At 33.6% G+C, this 21,816-nt stretch overlaps 2 protein-coding genes across 2 annotated transcripts in view; one reads left to right on the plus strand and one right to left on the minus strand.

Moving 5' to 3' along the window:
* Positions 1-10,767, minus strand: part of LOC129243839 (putative inorganic phosphate cotransporter) — a 73,694-nt gene extending 62,927 nt beyond the window's left edge. The window contains exon 1 of the mRNA XM_054881185.1: positions 10,491-10,767. The gene's annotated coding sequence lies outside the window, so the exon portion shown is untranslated. The remainder of the gene's footprint in view (positions 1-10,490) is intronic.
* The window catches only part of LOC129243838 (alpha-protein kinase 1), a 94,668-nt gene that overhangs the window by 16,674 nt on the left and 56,178 nt on the right, over positions 1-21,816 (plus strand). The window lies entirely within an intron of this gene.

A 21,816-nucleotide genomic window follows, 5' to 3' on the forward strand; every position in this document is an offset into this window, starting at 1 on the left:
CAAACCGAATGGTAGTCGAAATTTTATTTTGATGGAGAGATGTTATCTGCGTTCTTTTTGCGCAAACTGCGCTTTATGTAACTACCTTATAATAGGTTCACTTACAACTAGATTATTATCTACTTTCTCGAACTTAACTCCCTATATCGCATTTCGCATGGGTATTGTTGCCATAATTTTTTTGGAATCTCAGTAGATGTTCATTTACGGACTTGCTTTGATGGTCTATTACTCTCTATTTGCTTTTTCTTCACTTCATTAATAATAATTACTCAAACCAAAAACACTAAAATATTCCATCGAACCACTTTCTGTGAAGAAATACCTTTCAAAACAATCTTGGCAGCTGATTGTCAACATATTGCACGTGAACGGGTAGATTTATTTCGTACATTTATTGATAATCACTGCATATGTGAATGTACGAACGTACTGTTCTATTATACTTATACAAAGAGGTTCAACCCCTTGGTCGTACCACCCCAAAAATGTTGCACTCGTTTCCTTTCTGCTTGCAAAAAGCAAGGATTTCTATCTGTTCAGAAGCAGTACCTCAAATGTACATATGTATATAGTTGTCATTGTGAGCTCCATATTGAATGCTAATTTTTTTTATTTGGAGAAAATGCACGAGACTGTTGGCAAATGGAAACAAAAAACTAACCAACACGATTTTGGAGCTGGCACAACATTGTAACAAAATTTACTGGGCTACAAAACTGGAGGTCCAAAATTTTTCAAAATATTCTGACTAAAAAGTTTGAATTTTTAATAAGAATTTGTTGAATTTTTTGAAATTTAGTACGAAGTTTGAAAGCTAAAGTTATAAGGTTTTAAGAAATATATTTTTATAAAAAAAAAAAAATAAAAAAAATAAATAAAAAAAATAAATAAAAAAAAATTAAATCAAAAATAAAAACTTTGCATTATTTTGCGCTGATATTACAGTGAAAACAGATGTACATAAAAAAATAGTTAGATAGAGGCTGTTGGAAATATTAGTAAGATTTTTTTTATTTAATAATGATTAATAAAAATAAAAATATTTTAAATTTTTCAATCCAAATCCATAATTAATAGCTTTATTTCAATAATAATTTCATATCATTTGCTTTTAAGTTGTCGAAAGGCAATTTTACTAAATAATGAAACACGTTTTCAGCGTTAGAATCACATGGGTGTCGATAAAAAAAATGTTATTGTTGCATAACTTGCAAAAAGGCCACGTTCTGTGACAACATCAGTAGGAATTAAATACTACGTTCAAGGTAGCAAACAAAAACAGGAAAAAAACTACTTAGAAATTAATGCAAAACACCACAAAATAGAGCAAAAAAAAAACCAAGTTACGTTACTGGTAAGTGAATATAAATTTATTCATACAACCATACATATGTACATGTGCGCATACTTGTATGAAAATCATACATAAAATGTATTGCAACAATGCAAAATGACATGATTTGGAAAAAAAATATTTTTTAACAATAGCAATAAATAAATTTATATACATACAAGTGCATTTTTATGTAAGTTACTGCGCCTTGCAACCCACATAGCACGCAAATACATCTACACAGATGTGCGTGTATGTATGTGTGTACATTGACTGAGGCCGAATGAATATCAGGCAATATCTTTACAAATTAAGCAAATGTATTTCTTATTAACCCAATGAATTCATATGTATGCACATGCATTAGGGTCATCCTTAAAAGTGCAAATCATTTGCAGTTTTCCCGAAAATTAGAGGATGGGATTTTTCTTTTGGTTCTACCTGATAATTACACTAATTTACAGCAAACATGGCCACCAGATGCCACTATTCAATTCCTATGCAGAGTCACCCGCAGATTCCGAAAATCGTGTTGATTTTTTATGAACAAGTTTTCGAAATATTTACCGATATTCAGCCAAAAAACAGAAAAGTGGTTCCACTCAATCATATGCATTTTACGAACCAATTTGTTAGAACAAATTGTAGCATATGAGAGGTAACGGGTTCGTGTGTGTTCGTTTCTGGGAAATTGATTAACAATTTCATAACCCTGTTGCGAATATCGACTGGCGGTAGGATAGACTCTAGCCGATTGAATCGTTTCTATCCTATTTTTGTATTGTGTGACTCGATCGAAAAAAATTTGCTCTATTGTGAATGGTCATCCAAATTGTAAAAATCCTGCCACTTTGTTAACATTTTTACGGAATTTGATTTACGTTTTATTACTTTGTGAAAAATCTTTTTTAACAAAAACCAAATAAATGGACTGTGCTTCAGGTAATTCAGGTTCTTGATTTTCGATCATTTCACAATCTTCCGCCAAGCTTGCTGCTCACCAGTGCTTCTTCTCAATTTATCTTGCGAGTCGCTGATTCCAATTTTATTTCCTGGTGGATCGACGCAACAATCATATTTTTAGAAATTGTTGTAGAGCAATAAGCGATTGAAAACTGTTCATAGTCGAAGATTTATCGAGCTATCGACACTCACAATAGCCCCGATAATCGATAATCGCTCAATAGTCGTTTCTCTACTGTCAGTCGACATTCGCATATCTTTTTTTTTTTTTAATAAATAAATAAGTATTTTTAAATAAAAAATAATAATACATAAATATTTTAAATAAAAAAAAAAAATTGCAAAAAATAAAAATCAGTCCTGACATCAAACACTAAAAATAATACTTTTTTTAATAAATAAATAAATATTTTTAAATAAAAAATAATAGTACAAAAATATTTTAAATAAAAAAAAAATTTGCAAAAAATAATTAATATCAGTCCTGACATCAAACACTAAAAATAATACTAATAAATAAAAATTAATGAACTCTAATGCAATGCGGACTATCCTGTGAGAAAAATCTAGCTACTAATGAAGAAAATCGATTAATAAATAAGAAAGTTGTTAAGGATCAAATGAAAATACCAAGGTCACGAATTGTCAATGCCATGTTCTTGTTTAGACGACGAACGCGCAGTAAAAAGTGAAAGTAAATGAGCGAAGTTTATTCTTAACTCCGATGCTATAAAGATTTCGCTGGAAGTCCTTTTATTGCCACGAAATGAGTTTTTTATGGGTTTTATGCCACGAAATTCTAAGAAAAAATTCCTACAAAAAAATATAAAACAACACCATTTTTGGTCGAACGGTTGGCTTGTGGCCGAACTCAAAACTCCTGACATGAAACATTAAATGATGGAAAAAGTTGCTTCCAATAGCGGTCGCCCTCTCGGCAGGTAATGGTAAACCGCCGAGTGTACATATTTCTGTCATGGAAAAGCTGCTCATAACAAACCATCTGCCGTTCGGAGGGGTCATAAAACTGTAGATTTGTAGAGAAATTTGCAGAGAAACATCCACAAGCATACCAGAAGCAGAAGGAGCTCGGCCAAGAAATGGTGTAAGCAAGCGTCATTTATTGTTATTAAAAGTATTTTCGATGTTCCATGTTCCCTATCAGTATAGAGAATTTTATAATCTCAATTGCATGCTTTGAATATGCATAAGTAATATACATTAAGCACATCCAAATTTTCGAAAGGCAACGATTTTTGATTCCAGTGCATTTTTTAGCTGTTTTAGAATGTCAATGACGTGAAGCCAAAAATTTTAAATATATCAATTTCAAAAATATTTAATAATGTTCTAAACAAAGCCAAGTAACATTCGTAACAGTGACGATATTTTTGGTTTTTTTTAAATTTAGTTGGTTCAAGTAATTTGGACATTTCGCTAAGTAAAATCAGGTCCACTAAACTAAAACCAATCGTACGAAATACAAAATTAAAAACAAAATGTAACATCTCTATTGTATAAGTACTGTAATGAGCCAAAAAAACGTGTACACTACTTGTTTGTTTTCTTTTTTGGTTCACTGTATGTAGTAAATTGACAGACTACGGACGAATAATGAGTACTCCCCTTAAACTTAACGAGGGCTTAACGAGATTCTAAAAACAACGGACATTGACTTTTTTGCATACAGTGGAATCACGATAACTCGCAAGTTCACTGTAATTTGTCACAAGGTTCGGCTCTTGGATAACTCGAACATACAAATTTTCGAAGGTAATCAATTTTTGATTCCTGTGACTTTTTTTTTTTTGCTTTTTTACTACTCAAAGCGGAGAATGTCAAATTTATTGAATGGTTCAAGTTTACTCGTATTTTTTCAACCGAACGATTTCGTCAATTTTTTTCTAGTTATTCGTGTCTGGCAAAAATGCTCTATGACTCGTATTCTTTATTCATGTTATTCTATAACTTGTAACTAAGATAGTAAAAAAAAGCAAACGATACTTTTACTTTTGATTTTGCAAAAGTGCTTTATAATTTGAAATCTCAGTTGATGGTGTCCTTTAACTCGAAAATCGCGATAGCTCGTAACAATTTGGTGGTCCCTTGCATTGAGAGTTATGGCCATCCCGCTGTATAGGCAAACGAACAGTAAAAACAACAGGACGCTGAATGGCTTCGGCTTAATTTTACTTGTATTTTACATTATCTTTAACAATTCGCTACATCTTTTTATTGCGCCATCCAAAAAATCCAAATTTTTGTCTGAGTATTTATTTTAGGACCAATAACAATACAAATACATTTTTTTTTTTTTGTTATGTGCTTTTTTTTAATGTTGCCATATGGCAACAAATGTTTTGTATTGGTTTCAATCGCAAATAAACTTCTTCTGCAATCTAATGCAAGTTAACACCTTACGAGAAATTTGTTGCCATATGGCAACAAGCTTAGTTTTAAAAATTAGCACAGCTTTTAAAGCTGCGAGCGAAAAAATATTTATATGCCAAATGACAGATTGAACATTTTTCTATATCCTTTATTCAAAAATTGTTAAAAACATTTGCCCAAAATGCTTAAAAAATCTAAAAATGCAAAATACAAATTTCAGAGTGAAGTGCTATATGCCAGAAGGCGTTCTTTAAAAATGTTGTATTACCGATATATAATGGGCGGTTATTATTTATTTTATTTCTGTTTAACCAGTAAACTTAAGTTTTTGAAAATATGTAACAAAAAAGTTGATATTTTTTACAAGAGAGTGTTGACGGCCTTTTGAAGTTTACTGTTGCCATATGGCAACAATATCGCGAAAGGGTTAAATCAATAAACCACTTGGAACGCTTCAATATAATTAAACGTATTATTATTGACCACAGATCGAGTCTAGTAAGAATTCCTATGATAAAGATTTGATCTCAATCTTGATGATGATCTTGATGTATTTACTTTCTAGTCTCAATTTAATCCATAGGGTAAAGCAAAGAGCACCCCAATGCAAAAACATGAATTCGCACATTTATATATGAAAATCGCAACTTTGGCGATGTGAGAATATCTAATTAGCTACACAAATGCTAGTATATAACATCTAAGTATATATATATATACATATATATGTATATATTCGAATTTATAAATATGTAGTATCTCTCTCGAGATAATAACATATTTAGGTATGCATGTACATATGTGTGTATGTTTACAAAAATTCGCGACGCACCATATGCATGACAAGCCCACCAACTTGGCGTGGAAAATCATTTGTTGCATGCTTACATATGTATTTATCCAATAACACATGCATACCTAACTAAATTTGAGGTCGGATCCGATGGGGCTTTTGGGGTTCACATCCTCAAACACAAAGATATATTATTTTTTCTGCACATTTGGCTACGAAACTCACCATAAGCTTAGTATTATTTTCCAATTTCTGACGTTTTCGATAATTCTCAGATTTCAAGTTCTATTTGAAGATTCCGATTTGAGAGCGATTTAAATTTAAGGTCTTTACTTGCTTTCTATTAGTAAAATTTCAAAAAGAGTTTTTTGAATCAGGTTGTTTTTAGAAATATCTTAACTTTGGATTGCAGCATGAAAAATATGCTGGAGGCATCAGGTCTCGTTTTTAAGGTTAAGTTTATGGGTATACATTTTATATCACATTTTTCAATAAGTTATTTATAATACTTACTAAGAATTTATTTAATTTACTTAAGTATTTGCCGGGGGGCACAGTGATGTATTTAGCCTTACGACTGAGTTCATCATAGAAAAGTTACGAATACAACCTTCCGTTACGACTACGAAAAATTTGCTATCACTGAACCCATGTGAACTCGAAAAAAGTGCTGCAAAACTCAAATGCCAAATTTAGATGCCTCGACACCAGCTGACACGGAATGAACAAATAAATTTTAGCTTAAAATTATTTTTGTAGCGTTATTTTGCAATTATTTTCTTTTTCTTGCGAATAATTGAGTTCTATTGGGTATGAGGTAAAAAAACTTTTAGATTAAAAAAGGCAGCAAAGTTTAAGAATATTTCAAATTCAGCGGCAAACATTGAAAGATGCCTTCGACCCATGAGAAAAGGATGAAACTTTGTAAGGAAAATTTTTGGTAGCTAAAATATTAAATTTTGCAAGTTTTAACTTTCAGGTTTGTTAAAAATTTCCGATTAAAAACATCACTATTTATGCTTGTGCTGGAGGTGCTAAAATATGATACCCCAAATGTTGCGAGGTCGTCGTTAGTGAATGAAAAACCTCGTTTCTAAGATTTCTTGTTATCATCTAAGTGCAAGCAAATTTCTTAAAAAACGGCATTTATTAAATTTAATAACTGGCAAAATAAAAGTCGTTTTTTTCTGAATTTTATTTTGAAACTTTTCTCCGACAACCAAAAAGCATCATACAAAATTCTTAGAAAAATCTACAAAATTTATGAAGCCACTCTACAAATTTCCAATTTGCGACGTAGCCACTCGAACTCAATGATGTTTTTTCATAGAATCTACGAAAAACTCACTATCACTGGATTCAGTGATAACACTGGTTATGTGACAGGCAATGATAGATCTTCAAATGTATTATATATATAATATAATATTGTATTCCTACCAAGAAAGTTTTCCATATTAATCATCCACCCTTGAGAGACGACATAAAATTGTATCAGAGCGCATACCACAAATCGGAAAAGAAGCGTGGCCTAAGCAGCTATCAAGAACACGAGTGCTATAATTATTACATATTTGCAGTGCTAATTTATTCACATACATATCAATGTTTATTGTTGTTTCAAATAATTAATGTTTAATTAAATACAAAGAATGATCAAATGCAATATATAAAAATGTTAAAGGAATGTTTTAACAATTCAATATTTCAAAAGATATTATGTGTATTCAAAATTGGTTTAAACGATTTCTTGGCGGCTTGGCAACTGCTAGAGAAAAGCACTACTTCGATTTCTTACTTCGGCGGCTACTTTACCACTCGACTCGTTTTACTTTCGACAACTTCGATAACTTGACTACTTCCTTGGGGTGATTGAACCACTGCAGACTATTTAACGACCGATAATGTTGCCACCTTTTTACATATGTACATGTATACCAATTTATATATACACATGTAAATGCTGATATCCTAGTATTTATATAGGTAGGTAGGTATAAATAGTGGTTGTCGATTGACACACCCAGGCCTGCTGTAGGCCCATTGTGATACCACCAGGGCTGTCCCCTCTCCTCACTCTACATTGTCCTCATTGAACCAACCTGTGGCTTTAATATATCTAGCAAGGCTTGTTATTTTTATATTGCCTACTGCTGCCAAGTTATTCAGGATAGAAAGTGTTCCATAGTCTCTTCTTCTTCAATGTCCTTACACCTTCTGCAATAATCGTTATACTATAGAGTGCTCCCAGTCTACTGGCATGCCTGAGAATCAGGCAATACCCGGTTAGGACCCCGAGAAGATTTCTCACAATTTTCCTGTTTAGTTTCAACAGTCAGTTTGTGCGGCCCATGTTCCATTCCGGCCACGTCATTCTAAATACTAGTTGCACAGGTCAGGGACTGAGACCACAGCCTGTTGGCAGCACTGATAGTGTGTTTATCTATACTCATCTTACAAGTTGCTAAAGGTATAGGTATGTTCGCTTTGTCTTGTTGGATCCGTAATGTGGTACCCAATCTCGCTAGTTCATCTGCTTTGCAGTTGCCTTCTATGTCTCTATGAGCCGGCAGGTTTATTACAAAGTACTGTGTTAGTTCTGTCAAAACATCGATACATTCGTTTACTGTCTTCGAGTTAATATTAGGCGATTTTAAAGCTTTCAGGGGCGATTGGCTATCTAAATATATATATGTTTATATCTCTTGTGGTGAGGATACTTTTATTTAAGGCTAGCAGGCCTTCCCTGATAGCCAAAATTTCAACTTGAAATACACTGCAGTGATCCGGAAACCGGAATGAGATGTTGGCATTCATTCATTCAGAATGAAGGCCTCCCGCCTACTTCATCATTTAGTTTGGAACCATCAGTATAGATGCTGATTCCGCTTCTATTGTCCATTACCCCATTGTCCCAATCTTCTCTCGTTGGGAAAGTTGTGGTAAAGCATGTATTTAAATGCACCTCTACTGTCTTTTGATGTAGGAAGGGGTATTCGTCTAGTATTCTTGCGTGACCCCTTCTGTTAGTGGCTAAATTAGAAGATTCTCTTAAGTATTTATATATAATATGAGCACTTATTGATTGAACCCCCATATTCAAATATGTTATATAGCGTTTTTCGCCTTTCGTCCAACAAATCGTATGGATTCTATTGTAGTTTAATTAAAATTGTAAATTAGTCAGACACCGCATAAACTCAAAGTATTAAATATTTATTCCCATTTAATTTTATTGCATTTCATTAACACAAAAGCAAAGGATTCGTATGCAAATGGGCCAAGCTTTAGGTTAATGAGCTATGCTGCGGGAAATGGGTAGTATGGGAAGTATGTAGGTAACGAAGTTTATTATACTCGCATTGCTTACTATAACAGCGCTGCAAATGTTGAAAAAAATAAAATAAAAAATTTCAAAAATTATTATTCTTTTTCTTTTAAATGTTCTCTTCACGAAAAATTCGCTTGATGGTTTATTGTTGATAAAAAATTGTCTTTTTCTCAACTTTTTTAATAAATTTTTTTATTTAAAACTGCAAAAAGTTACTTTTTTATGTTAAAAATTAGTTTTTTTCTTAATTTCTTGAAAAAGTCGCTTGCGGGTTTAGTATTACTCAACAAGTTTTTATATTAAAAATTAATTTTTCTTTAATGTAGTGGCACTGTAAATTTTTGAAAATCGAAAAACAAAAACTTCAAAAATTATTTCAATTAAACACTTTTCTCTTAAATATTTTTTCTTGAAAACTCGCTTAAGGCTTTATTTTTATTCAAAACAAATTTTTTTTCTTAATTTATTAGTTAAATTTTTATTTAAAAGGGCAAAAAGTTACTTTTTTATGTTAAAAGTTAATTTTTTCTTAATTTATGTAACGCCGTAAAATTTTGAAAATCGAAAAACAAGAACATGAGAAATTATTTCAATTAAATGTTTCCCTCTTGAAAAACTCGCTTGAGGGCTTTTGGTATTTAAAAAAACAATTTCTTAATTTATTAGTTAATTTTTTATTTAAAATGCTAAAAAGTTACTTTTTCATGTTAAAACTTAATTTTTAAATCGAAATTTTTGAAAATCGAAAAACTAAAACATCCAAAATTATTTTAATTAAGCATTTTTTCCTTAAATGTTTCTTTCTTGAAAAACTCACTTGAGGTTTACTGCTTAATATTAAAACTTAATTTTTTCTCAATTGCTTGAAAAACTCGCCTGAGGGTTTATTGTTATTCAAAAAATTGTTTTTTTCTTCTTCCTTTATTTAGTTAAATTTTTATTTAACACTGCAAAAATTTACTCTTTTATGGCATATAAATAGTTAAAAAAATGCTTTACTAATAGAATTTATATTTTTCACACTTGCAATTATTTTTAAGCTTCATATTTCTGACTAAGGCCAAAGAGTTTGAAAAGTATTTAAAAGTATGAAAATTTATTTAATGTTTTGTGCTGTTTTTGTTTTTTAATATATGTGCATCTGTATAATTTATCTTTAAATTGCTAGCCGTTCCTCAAAGCACTGGAACATATATACATACAAACGTATATGACGATGCTTCAAACTTTTTCAAATCCCACATATGTAAATGTTACAGCAATTTTTTTTATTTCTCGCAGGTTTTTTTTCTATATTTAGAAAATTTATTAATAACTTTTATTTTATTTTCAACGCCTTATTACTTTAAAGAGTATATAAAACAATTTATTTTCACTGCTTTCGCACATATGTATGTATGTAGGTACATAAGCACCCAGCCAAAATGTATATTTTATTTTCGTTTTTCGTGTATTTTTATTTAAATTTTGTTTTTGTTATTTTCGTTTCCGACCGGTTACCAAGAAAAACATTTCTCATCCACCCAATTTCTTTTTTTCGTTTTGTATATCCCCAACAATCACGCTACGGTCACATCTGCTCCTAACATGTCACCCTACAGATAATTCTCTTTTCAAATATCAACACCCATATGAATATTTAAAACGTGGTTTATTATTTTAGTGCTGTTTATTACCTTTTAACTGCTAGTTTTCAATTAATATTTTACTGTTAACTATTTCTTTCATTCACTAAATTAAAATATAGTTGTATATATAAATTGATTGCACTTTGATTTCTACTAAAATATTTATTAGTTTTTTTTTATATAAATTTATTTTCCGTCATACAAAAATACACTGTACACTAGTGCTTAAGGTGCCGCGCCAAAATCACATTTATATGTTTATTTTTTCTAAAATTAAGTGTGTTCTATGTTTTCGAACTAAAACAATCCGAAACAATCGGCACCAATGCACAAATTCAACTGAAAATTTCTCAACATTGACGTGCCTTTAAATTTGCTCACTCTCCACACCGAGGAAACGAGGCACATATGTGCAGCATACACTCACAAATAATATCCGCAAATGTGTACGTTTTGTACATTTGACTATATACAGATGTATGCGTATGTATGTATATATATAAACGATTTTTCGTCACGATACTCGCACTCGTGGGTTGTTTGCTTCAACAGCGCGATTTGTTATTTTCTTGTCCGTTGAATTCTCGTATTCCCTCTAACTTTGGACGCGAAAAGTGTATATGTAGTTGTATGTGCACACACTCCTACTAAGGTACATATGTAAGTCTGTATGATTTGTTGTAGGGCCATTGCGTTGTTGCGTCGTCTCACTGTGGCGATCCTTATTAACCCTGGACCGTCAACCTTCGGCAAAACGACGGCGCATATTCTTATTTCAAAGCTTTCGAATGTTTTCGTCATTTGTTTTGCTCTAATTAGAAGTTGTAAAAGCGATTTTAAGATTTGTATTTCATTTAATTTTGACTAAAAATTGTATTTTAATTAACTAAAAATAAAAATAAAATCCATTGTGGACAATATTTATGTACTACATACATATGTATGTATGTCCTTTTAATACTTTTACTATTGATTTGTAATACGTCACGCAATAGGATGACGTGAATGCACAAAACCTGAGAAAGACTTTAGAGGGTTAAGAAAATGTATTCCGTTGGTAGTTGATGCTCTTCAAACTTCAAATGCATTTTCGCACATCCAATTTGAGAAAAGTGAGAGAATTGAAATTCAATTGAAATTGCATTGCAAAGCCCGTTCTTAAGCAAGAATGATTATTCTTTCCATCATGGTTCTTATGTATGCATGCATCTACAAGGTGGCGCAAAATTAATCACCCTATCGCAGATTTATAATTTTTGCAAATGGCTTCATATTTCACTTTGGCACTTGCGAAGTAGACAGCTGCAGTATACATTCTGTCAAAAAAAATATCGGGAATTGTTCATTTAAAAAGCGCGCGCTACGCATATGTCTAATTTTTTTTTGCTGGCATGTTGGTACAACTGTCCTCTATAGTGTCGCAGAGTTTGAGCTTGATCTGTCAATTAGCTTGTTTTTTGGCATTTAATTATATCAGTCAACCGCAGGTGTGTTCTGCGATTTTCACTATGGATAAAAATATCAAACAAAGAATTTGCCTTAAATTTTGTGTTTTAAACGGATTTTCGCTGAAAATGTTGGAAAAAGCTTATGACAAGTGAGCTTTATCAAAAACACGGGTCTACGTGTGATATACGGCTTTTGCAGAAGATGACCGCGAAGCCGTGGAAGATTTGCCCCGATTTGGTCGCCAATCAACGAATGCAAACATCGACAAAGCCATGAAAATGGTGCTGGAAAACCATCATTTAAGTTTGATGGAGGTAGCTCGTGACCTTAGCGTGTATCACGAATCAATTCGCAAGATTTTACACCATCAATTGGGCATGAAACGCGGAGCTGCTCGACTCGTTCCAAGCGACTTGAATTTCTTTCAAAAAAATCATCGGAAGAAGATCGCTGAAGACTTGCTTAAGCAAGTGAATTCGGAACCAACGAGACGTGGGTATATGAGTTTGACATACAAGCCAGTCAACAAGTGGCTGCATGGAGCTATCCACATGAACCGAAACCCAACAAAAGTGAAAGTCATGCTACCCGTTTTCTTTGTTTATCATGGCGTTGTGCACTCGGAATTCGTTTCAAATCGTTCTACAGTAAATAAAGAATATTTTTTGGAAATTATGCGACGTTTGAGAGAGAATGAGCATAGGAAAAATTCCAATTTGTGGAAAGATAACTTATGAATCTTGCACCATGATAACGCACCGTCTCACAAGGCTCATATTGTGAACACTTTTTTCACCAAAAACTCGACAAATATCATCGAGCAACCACCGGATTTAGCCCACTGTGACTTTTTCCTTTTCCCATTCCCCCAAAACTTAAATTTCCACTCCGCGCTCGCTGCTTTGAGTCGATAGAGACCATCATTAAGGATTATTCGCTGAAGGAGCTGAAGGAGATCGCTTCAAATGCGTTTAAAAGGTGCTTTAATGACTGGACTAATCGTTGGCTTATGCGTTTTGCTTCGAATGGAGCCTAGTTTTAAGGCGACAAAATAAATTTTGATGATTAAACAATTATTTTGCGTTTTATTGAACAATTACCGGGACTTTTTTGACAGAGTGTACAAACCGGCAAGCAGTGGAGTATGTAAAAGTCAAAATAAAGATTTCTATTTTTTTTATTTAGTAAAAAAGTTAAATTAAGCTAAGATTTTTTTATTTAGTAAAAAAGTTATTCAGAAACAAATTTGAATGATTAATTTTTAATCTCTGTATCTAATTTTTATGTATATCTTAAGTACATTTAGCCACCCAACTGCACGTAACCTATCTGTATAACTGCCAAATATATACATAAATATAAATTTTTTGAGAATAAATGGTTTGTTGCTTACAATTCTCGTCGGCCACTTATCCTTTGATTTATCTATTATAATTGTTTTTTTTTTTAATTCGGTAGTAATTCGATTTTTAATATCAGCGATGGTAAACAAAATTTCTTCTTTAGTAGAAAGACGCATTTATGCTGCCTTCCGACTTCTCAGAAATTGCATACACACATACGTACATATATACATTCGTAGATGCACGTGCAATCAATCGCACAAATACATACATAAATGTTTATTTTTCAAAATGTTACAACGAAATGTTGTTGTGAATGACGCATTTTTAAGCTCAGCTATTACTAACAGTGCTATATAATTTTTTAAATGAGTACACACACACACATGCATCCATATGTATAAAACTGCAATTAAAATACGTGCATAGCTATACATAAGTGCAAGTACATATTACATAAAAAGTTCATTTTTTTATGGAGAAGTTTTCAAGTTACTTGCAATTTACCGTTACTCAGCCAAAAATAAAAGTGGTTCCACTACATATCACTTAGTATATCTTATAAATATATATACAATTGCGCTTACACCCTTTTTAGGTGTTCGGCCGAGCTCCTCCTCCTAGTGCATTTTAACGTTGTTCCACTAATAGAGGGGCCTACAGTTTTAAGCCGAGTCCAAACGGCAGTTTTTTTTAAATACCCAAAATAAAAGAGGTCCCACTATTAATCACATAGCATATCTTACGAACCAATTAAACAATCTTAATATGAATTATAGAAAATGAAAAAAATGAAATTCCACATAAACAATGTGTACTCTACATCACTTTTCGGTAGGTCGAAGAGTTTTTAAAAAAATTTATAATTATTTCAGATTTTTTTCTTACGAAAAATTAAACAATTCAAACTTTAATAAGCCAAAGATTAAAAAAATATCAAATTTTCACGCTTCATGGCAGTAACTCCGTGGTCAACTTTAAACTACCCTCAAGCATAACTCCTTATATGTATAATATATCGTGGATAGGCGATACTACTGCCGACTTTGCCCGCAAAAAGTTTTCCATACAAAATGCCGAGTTAAAAAAATTGCTGTCTAATAAAAATTTATTTTTATTTTTCTTTCTTTCTTTCTTAGTCAAGTGACAAGAAAGCTGATTTATTTTCTTTTGTAAGCAAAAAACATAACGAAAACAAAAAAATCGCCGAAATAAGCTAAGTTGTATACTTATTAGAAAGATTTCACTTTTGGGTATTTAAAATGCACTCTCGGAACTCTTCCGGAAACATATTGGAAGCTAGAGTACACTACTGTAAATGTGAATGAGATAACACTAAGGGCCGTGACCTAGGGTCAGTGGCTGTCTGCACGGCTCAAGACTAAATAATAAGATCGGGAATGGCATCCACACAGAAATGCTGCAGCTGAACCTGAGTCTACGGCTACATCACTACTGTAGCGTCTCTCAAGCTCAGTTAATTGCAATTTTATAATGCTTGATATTAATTTATTAATTAACTAATTGGGATTCAAGAGAAGACATGGAAAGTAATATCAAAAATACAAGGTGAAGTCCAAAATAAACAAAACTGAGCTAAAATAGAAAGGACAGGAGCTTTGTTCTCCTAACTTCGAGTTTATTTATTCAAAATAGTTCCCTCTGGCTTCGATACACTGTTTTGCGCGATCTAAAGGCTTTTCAAAAGAGTGTTTCAGGTCATTGACGGTAATGTCCTTCGGATGTCGGTTCAAGCCTTTTGGATGGCCTCTACGGACGCAAAACGTTTTCCTTTTAAGGCCAAAAGCAATTTTCCGAATAAGTAGAAGTGACAGGAAGCCATATCAATTTATATTCAAAAAATCAGTCACAAGAGTGGATCGATGGATCCACCTTCGTGGTATTCGTGGGCGAATTCGACGAATGCGATGCAACGAACGCTTCAAAACGCCAAGATAGAAAATTACATTGATGGTTTGGCCCGTTGGCACGAACTCCTTGGAATCGTAAAAATAAATAAATAAGCACCGACTGGATTTTTGACTTTTCCCAACTATTTTTTGGGTGGTGGGTCGTCTGGAGCCTTCCATTCGGCACTTTCACGCTTAGTTTCAGGTTCATGTTGAAAACACCACGTTTCATCACCAATTACAATGTTGTACAAGAAATTTTCGCCTTTTCTCGCCTCTTTAATGTGGTCTTTGGAATGTTGAACTCTGAGCAATTTTTGCACCTCAGTTAACTAGTGCGAAATGAAACGTGCACAGGCCTTTCGTATGCCCAAATGATCAGTTAAAATGTGATAAATCGATGTTTTGAAGATATTCAACTCCGATTCCATGAATTTCAACGATTATTTCGGTTCATTTTTGATAAATTTACGAACAATTTCAATGGAGTTTTCGATAATTACTGATTTCGGAAGACCCGTATGTTCACTGTCATTTATGTCCACACAACCAACTCTCATACGTGACACGAGATAGACAATCATCGCCATAAACTTTTTTCATCAATTCAAATGTTTCGGTAAACGTTTTACCGATTTTAAAACAAAATTTGATATTAGCTCTTTGTTCGAAACTCATTTTTGTACAGATGACACAAAAATATTGACACTTTAGACGCAAAAACTCCGCTTTCACTGAACCGAATGTCACCAAACGTTTACTGGAAGTCAGCTAGGGATGTAACTTCCAACGCACTAACTCATTAAAAAGATGGCGCCATCACAACCATTTGTTTATTTTGAACTTCACTTTGTATATAATAATGATAGTCGCAGGGTGCCAAATTAGATGAATATAGTAAACTAGCAAACCCGGCCCCCTTCGCTGGGCACACTAAAATAGAATAGATATGGTTTAGAACAGAAAATATATGGTTTTCATATTACTTATTTCTTTATTCTTTATTCAAGCGCTTTGGCATAAACAATATTTTTTGTTTTTCTATTTGTTTTTGAGTAAATATAAAATATAAATTGAAAATCAGGAAAAACGAAGATTGTTTTTAAATTTCAAATCAACGCATAAACAATCGTCTTTTTTCCTGATCATCCATGAATTTTTCGTTTCAATTTATATGTTTTATTAAGCATTGGAGCTTTTTTAACCATTATCCATTTATATTTTTCAAAAAAAAAAACGAAAAAAATTGTTTTTTCCACGAACACATAAATAATTTCATTCGGATTTCACATTAAATTCTCAAATTTCGTAAGAAATTATTCACTGTTCCAAAATCCACTCCACAAAAATTCACAAACAATTTTTACATGTTGCACTTACGTTTTTTCCTTATGGCATCCAAATCAGAAAGAAATATTGACACATTGTAACTCACACTGTCAATTTGACGGTTCAGTTCCGCCCCAAGCGTTAAAAAAGTAAGAGACATTATGGCTGGCTCAAAAGAACGCTGTACCCGTAGCCACTGCTCCGAATTACAACCAAACTATACGGAAACCATCTTCAATACCTCCTTAACAATGTGTGTAAGTTTGGTTTAATTCGGTGCAAAGACACGGCGGGTCCACGTTTTGGCATATATTTCGAGACCCTAGTCATCAATAGGTATGAAAATTACCCGGTATTAAAGCACTTATCAACAGCTTTCATTTGATACCCATATTGTACATACACAACCAAAGGTTACCCGGGTCCACGTTTTGACCTATATCTCGAGACCCCAGTCACGGAGCGGCATGAAAAATACTCTGTACTAAAGCATTCACCAACAGCTTCAATTTGATACCCATATTGCACATACACATCCGAAGGTTACCCGGGTCCACGTTTTGACCTATATCTCGAGCCCTATCCACCAATAGGTATCCAAACTATACGGAAACCATCTTCAATACCTTCTTAGTAATGTGTGTAAGTTTGGTTTAATTCGGTGCAGACACGGCCGGTTAGCGAACACACACAAAAAGTTGACTTTATTTTATATATAAGATTTTTTTCAGTTTGTGTCCGAAAAATCCAAATATCTTACGGAACCCTATTTTTTTCCAAAATAAAATGTAATCCATGTTACTCTTGGATAATGTAGTTTTCGAATGGTGAAAGAATTTTTAAAATCGGTCCAGTAGTTTTTGAGCCTATTCGTTACAAACAAACAAACAAACAAACAAAGTTTTCCTCTTTATAATATTAGTATAGATAAAGCAACGAAATAATTTATCTTTTTGTCAGAAGGTTACTCAAAACTCTTAAAAGATGAATCGATTTCTGCTCGTCTAACAGATGGTGTGGAAATTAATTAAACTTGCGCAAACCTAAGCAGCACTCGTTCAGAAAGTCTGACACGATAAAGGAAGTTTCAAGGGAGACTGGAAACTAAGCCTTTCCGACTCCCATTCAATTCAATCGCGCACAATCGTCGTGATGGACAAACTGAAGCTTTAGTGGGACTGGAAACTAGGCCTTTCCGGCTCCCAGCTACGAAAAATTCGAGACTAGAAACTCTAGTGCATAAGTTTTGTAAACTTATTGTTAGTTTCTTACAAGAAAGATTCAATAAATGAAGAAAATTAAAAAAGGTAGTTTGAGGAACTACCAATTTAATTTCCAGGATTTTCATGAACCATTTTTTATTGTTTCTACTGAGATTAAGCACTTTCTGAATGTTCTCTGGGATAATTCACTCTGTGGTGGACCAGATTTTTCATTGTCTGCAAGCGTTTCTTTACTCATTAAAATCATATGTAAAACTCTATAACAGAAACGCACTCGGCGTTAGTAACTCCGTGACTAAAGACGCACGATCTCTAGTAGGAAACCACTTTTTCCACAATTTCGTAATCATTCATTTAGCATTTCCAAGCTGGTCGAATGGCAGTCAAACACGAACCCCAGTAGGACAGAATATGTTGTTATACAGGGAGATTTTTTAAGAGCTACAGGAAAGTTTTTCAAAAAAAAAACACGTAAAACTCAGAAAAATGCATGAAATTTATTTATTTAAATCGATAGTACAGTCCACATAATTTAATGTTTGAAGATTATTTCATGTAAATGTTCACCGGTGGTCCATCCGCTTAGTCCAATTTTGCCACACTCTTCCCATGTTTATATCGCACGATCTGGGTGGCCAGTTAACAGGTCCCGAACGTGAAATAAAATGTTCACCGAACTCACCTCTCAACAAGTCCATTGTTACGCGCGCTGTGTGGCATGTGGCACGGTCTTGCTGAAACCACATGTCATGCAAGTCAAGCTCTTGCATTTTAGGCAAAAAAAAGTTGGATATCATTTCACGGTAGCGTTACGATTCGCAGCATCTTTGAAGAAGTACGGTCGAATGATACCTCCAGCCCATAAACCGCACCAAACTGTGACCTTTTCTGGATACATTGGTAGCTCTTGTAATTCTTCTGGCCGAACTTCACTCCAAAATCGACAATTCTGCTTATTTACGTACCCATTGATCCAAAAATGAGCTTCGTCGCTGAACACAATCTTTCGACTTTAAACTTTCTGAACAGAACACGCATTTTCATAATAAAATTCAATGATTTGCAAGCGTTGTTCGTTTGTAAGACGATTCATGGTTAAATTATAGACCAAACTGAAGATGTTTGACAGTGAAACAAAACACGAAACGTGCGTCAGTTGTTTAAACCAACTGTTTAAAAAGTTAATAGCTAAAAAATCACTCTTTATAAGTCTTCTCTGCATCATGTCACAAGCCCACTCAGTTGATATTTATGGCAGAAAAGTGTGTACCCTCTTTTCAGTGAGCTGAAAGACTCATCTCGCTCAAAAGATGGATAACCAGGGTTGGGCAATTTGCACTACCACTAATTTTTTAGCGGTAGTTCAAATAAGGGTTTCATTATGACTAAATCTTCAGTTTTTCAGTGTTTTAACTGTCCGCTTATTGCATTAATTATTTATTGCACTATGCCAAACCCTGAAATTAGCTCGTGAAAATTTTCATGCGATGATTTATTACAATTTTCGACGTGGACTATTGGGACAACACTGCATTGATTAACTGACTTAAACTTTCAGCGTTGAAGCATTACATTTAGCCTCTGTGAAACTTTAGTACAATGAGTTCCTACGGGGCCATCGATCCTTGCAAGATAAATTTCGTGAAAGCCCTCCAAAATCAGATGTTGTGCCAGAAAAAATCGATGCTCTGCGTCAACTGATGACGCAAGATCGTCAAGTGAAATATTGCAAAATAGAGACATTAGTGGGACCAGCAAACATTCAATATTGCATAAACATTTGGTCGTCAAGAAGATTTGTTCTCTTTCAATACTGCTTAATTTGACAATTGTCCGAAACCGGACTCGTATCGGTTGGTGTAAGAAAATGTTGGAAAAATTCAGCTGAGGCGGTTCAAATCACGTCTACGAAATCGTAACAGGCGCCGAATCTTGGATCTCGGCCGGCATCAACAAAACCATAATCGAGACCAATGTGTGTTAGAAGATAAACTTAATGCAACAAAAGGTGTTCGCGAAAGGCGCACCTCCACAACCTCATTTTTCGGAAAATCTGGTCATGTCGCAACTGTAAACTAGAAACTAAAACAGTCAATTCAACTGAGAAACTAAAACAGTAAATTCAGAGCGGTACCCAACCATTTGTTTTCCAGCAGTTTTCGGAGAATTAAGGAAAACAAATCGCCGAAGACGAATTATCATTCTCCAGACAATGCGAGCTCTCACGTATCACCTCACACAACGGAGCTTTTGAACATTCGAAAGATGGGATTAATGGGTCATCCGCCTTACAGTCCAAATATGAGACCTAAGGATTTCTTTTTGTTTCCGAAAATAAAAAAATGCGAACTTAACATTTTTCAACACCTGAAGAAGCTATTGAAGCCTTTAAACAGCTCGTTTTGGAGGTATCCACCTCTGAGTGAAAAAGTGTTTTGAAAATTGGTTCAAGTGAATGCAGAAGTGTTTTGATTTCCAAGGAGAATATTAGGAAAAACCATAAAGCCATTTTCATTATTATTTTATTATTTATGAATTTTTGGGCGCAAACTATAAAAGGCAACCCTCATATGCCGATAACTCGATGCAACTGCAAACATGTCAGCAGAGAATAACGTACCTGCAACTAATACTAAATGGATCCCCTTCCACATATGTTTTTACACAAGTGTACATATGTATATATATGTGTGAATGCATATTTTTGGTGAATTCAATGCCATATTGTATACTTACCGGTATGTGCGACTGCATTTCCCAGTATCCAGCAGGTAAAGAGTAAGACATTTTGCTAAATGTATGGTTTTTATTCAAAGCTATCAATTCAAAAACAGGTAATCACATTCAAAAATTATAAATGCGCCATAAATACGCACAGTGTGTAATGCGTACGAAATTTACAATGTGCGATTGAACAAATGTTACTGCACATTTGTACAACGGTAAATATAATACAATAAATCTGATCAATTAATTGAATATGCCAAAATAAATAATTTTGTATCCTTACAGTTATTGTCAATACAGAGTTGCACTATATATGTACATATGTACATACTTATATATGTATATTTCTGCATTTTTACAACAGCATAATTGGCAAACATTCGCAGAGTACGAGTATACAATTTCAGATAATTAAATGATTATTCACATTTTCTGTTAACTTTTAAATGAGAGTGTAAAGAACTACCTGTAGGCATATCGGTCTAACGGACAGAGAACGACAAGGCGAAAGAGTGTAAGAGTATTTGTGAAAAAATGCAAATGCCATACTCACTTCGCACCTTAATGACGAGGCAATTATGAAACATCATCTGACCTGAGTAAAATTCCAACGAATTGATACTCAGCTTGGCCATTATATATGAACGAATGGCGATCTCGAAATTATTTAAAATTTTCGTTACACATGCATTTGTGCATTAGGATGGTAGGATGGTTCAAAAGAAATTTTTTTTTCTTGATGCTATCAACTATTATAAATTTAAGCTATGGCGAAAAAATTAGAAACTTAAAAAAAATGTGTTAGTATTTTTTTTATTATTTACCCATGCCGTCAACGCTTTGAAAGTTACCATGGAATTCCCATGGGAATTATTTTTTATTTCATCTCTTCTTTAAATTTCACCTCACAAATATCCAGAAAATATCTTTGGGATTTGAATTTTAAATTTAAATTATTTGATCTTTACATTTTGCGGGGTTTCCGGGGTTTCATTTCGGGTCTCATTTCGACATTTTTAAAGTGAAAATAAAAAAGAGATAAATAAAATTGATCTATAATTCGACCGCCGTAGCCGAATGGCTTGGTGCGTGACTACCGATCGGCACTCGAAGAACGTAAGTTCGAATCTCTGTGAAGCACCAAAATGAAAAAAAGTTGTTTCTAGTAGCGGTCGCCCCTCGGCAGGCAATGGCAAACCTCCGAGTGTATTTCTGCCATGAAAAAGCTCCTCATAAAAATATCTGCCGTTCGGAGTCGGCTTGAAACTGTAGGTCCCTCCATTTGTGGAACAACATCAAGACGCACACCACCAATAGAGGGAGGAGCTTGGACAAACACCCCAAAAGAGTTTAAGCGCCTTTAGCGGGTATAATTTTGCCCATAAAAGAAATT

The sequence above is a fragment of the Anastrepha obliqua genome, chromosome 4 (genome assembly GCF_027943255.1).
Source record: "Anastrepha obliqua isolate idAnaObli1 chromosome 4, idAnaObli1_1.0, whole genome shotgun sequence".
NCBI lineage: Eukaryota > Metazoa > Arthropoda > Insecta > Diptera > Tephritidae > Anastrepha > Anastrepha obliqua.